Source organism: Triticum aestivum, chromosome 7B (assembly GCF_018294505.1).
Source record: "Triticum aestivum cultivar Chinese Spring chromosome 7B, IWGSC CS RefSeq v2.1, whole genome shotgun sequence".
Taxonomy (NCBI): Eukaryota; Viridiplantae; Streptophyta; class Magnoliopsida; order Poales; family Poaceae; genus Triticum; species Triticum aestivum.
In genome coordinates, this window is record NC_057813.1 from 696,937,322 (window position 1) to 696,940,185 (window position 2,864).

Sequence of the window (2,864 nt, forward strand, 5' to 3'; positions counted from 1 at the left end):
GTAAAAATGGTGATAGATTGATAGGTCGCATTCCCGTGAAAAAGGTGATAAGTCTATACATCTACTATATCACTAAACTCCCTAGGGATAAAAGGCCTCACAATCAATTGAGGTGTCCAATTGGAATTGAGTCACCCGATTTTGTGTTGGGAAACGTAGCATGCAATTTCAAACAAATTCCTACGCTCACGCAAGATCTATCTAAAAGATGCATAGCAACGTGAAGGGAAGAGTGTGTCTACGTACCCCCGTAGACCGAAAGCGGAAGCGTTTGACAACGCGGTTGATGTAGTCGAACTTCTTCTCGTTCCGACCGTTCAAGCACCAAACGTACGGTGCCTTCGAGTTCTACACACTTTTAACTCGATGACGTCCCTCGAACACCTGATCCAGGGATGTATCGAGGAAGTAGATGAGTTCCGTCAGCACGACAGCGTGGTGACGGTGATGGTGAAGTAATCCGCACAGGGCTTCGCCTAAGCACTACGAGAATATGACCGAGGGTGTAATCTGTGGAGGGAGGCGCCGCACATGGCTAACATATATTGTTATGTGTTCTAGGCGCCCCTCCCCATGTATATATAGGTGGGAGGGGGAGGGGAGCAGCCTTGGGGTGCCCCAAGTAGGAGGGATCGTACTTGGGCTCCTGCCTAGCCCCCCCCCCCCCCTTCCTTCTTTTGGCGATGAGGGGAAGGAAGGAGGAGGTGCCCCCCCCTGCGCGCCCCTTTCCTTTCTCCCACCAAGGGGAAAGGCAGGAAGAGGTGGAGCCCCCTCCTTTCCTTCCTCTAGGGCCTGTGACCAGGGAAAGGGGCGCACCAGCCCCTTGTGGGCTGGTCTGTCCCTCACTCAGCCCATTAAGCCCATATCTTTGCCGGGGTTGCCCGAAACTCCTTTCCTGTAACCCGATATGTACCCAGTGTCGTGGTAACGATTCCGACAATAAGAGAGGGGTAGGATAAAGGAGCATGATCTATCGAGATGCATATGGGTGACACGGTGGTTTTAGCGAGTTCGGGCCTCTCACGGTGGAGTTGTTTTATCTTAGTATGTATCCGGAGATTACAATGAAAGGAGAACGGATGCCCGTAGTCCTGAGACTAATGGTGAAAAAGAAAGAGAGATGGAAGAAAAGAGCCCCCCCTAGTCTAGTGGTGGGGGTGGCTTATATAGAGTGCGCCACCCCCTCACCTCCTATGTTACAAAGTGGGGCATGAATGCCATAATGCCAGCCCACTACCAAGCCCTCACCATAAGAATGATGTCGACTGCTTTGTTTACTGCTGGTCTTCGTATATCCGAGTGAGTCGTACGGTCGAGTGGTGAACTGTCATCCGAGTGGATGGTATACTGCTTGGTCGAGTGGATAGTATGCTGCTTGTCCGAGTGGATAGTATGTCTGTATGAAATTTATGTAGACCCACATGTTGTGTGGACCCCATGCTTTATGATACTTCGACCCTTCGTGGGCCTACCTGTTATGTGTATCCCCAACATTAGCCCCCGAATCGTTTGCGATTTTGCAGAACGAGTTTGTGAAAGACACAACTTGGCCGGAGTGATTATGGAAATACTCGGTACCTGTCATCGTACTTTCAGAAAACCAAGGTTTGAACAAAATCTCAATGGATTCTGGCATTGCGCTTCCGACTGATCTGGGGTAAGTGCCCGCGAGGAGCAACTTGGTGACATTCAATCATCTCTCGGAAGAGGTTAACTCGTGATCAGAATATGGATGTCTCATTAAATTTAGGCAACAAGATCGACGCATGGACTGCTCTCTCGGTGAGATGCCATTCTTATCCCGGAGGAACGTCAATACGAGTCGGCTCTAGATCCAAACTTATGAGTTTCACGCTTTGAGTCCTAGAAGAAGGCTCAAAACAGGTCTACGGAGGAGCCTTAAACTCACCTTATAGCAATTTTTTTGGAGTGATTTGAGCTGGTCCTGCATCGAGTAACTGATTACTCGGAATTTCTTCACGCCTGGAACGTGTCTTTTTTAGTTGTTTGGCTGTCACTCGGACCGGGCGGACCGTTCCGAATGGATACCATTCCAGTGGGGGGCACGCTGAGTGCACCCACTTGGTGTAGTCCCCGAAACTGCAGTCGACTGCGGGCAGTCGGCGGGAGTCTTAGAGCCTATCTTTTTGTTGTTGTTTATCACTCAGACTGGTCAGGCCATACCGAGTGGAGATTACTCCAGTGGGGGCAAACTTAGTGCACCCATTGGGTGTAGTCCCCGAGACCGCCATCGACTGCGGGCAGTCGGCGGTGGTCTGAGGGAACTAAAACTCTTTTTAGCTGGTACCGATCGAACTTGTTCTTCTCTCGGTTTGGTTTCTGTTTGCTTGATACAGCTTCTGAAGAGAAATCAACAGTCGACCAGTTGGACGATCCTTGAGCAGCATTGATCAGCTCATCAGCAAGGCCCTTAGCAATGGTCTTGACGTTCCTGTCTCAGTTCACCAGCAAGGCACTCCGCAATGGTCTTGACGTTCCTGTCAGCCGTCTGCTTTGGCGCCAACCGTTGGATGGGCCTTTGACAGTGCGCACAATCTCGTCCTTCTTCTTGACGGTGCAGCCCTGAAGTGGTGGTCGTGGCCGACCCGCACTTTGCTAAGCCCCCCGAGTGGGAGGATTGCTCATCACTCGGTAAGATTTTTCAAACTTAGGCGAGTATTGGACTGTAGCTAAGCCTCCGAGTGGGAGGATCGCTCACCACTCGGTAGGATTTTTAAAACTTAGGCGAGTACTAGACTGCAGCTAAGCCCCCGAATGGGAGGATTGCTCACCACTCGGTAGGATTTTTCAAACTTAGGCGAGTACTGGACTGCAGCTAAGCCTTCGAGTGGGAGGATCGCTCA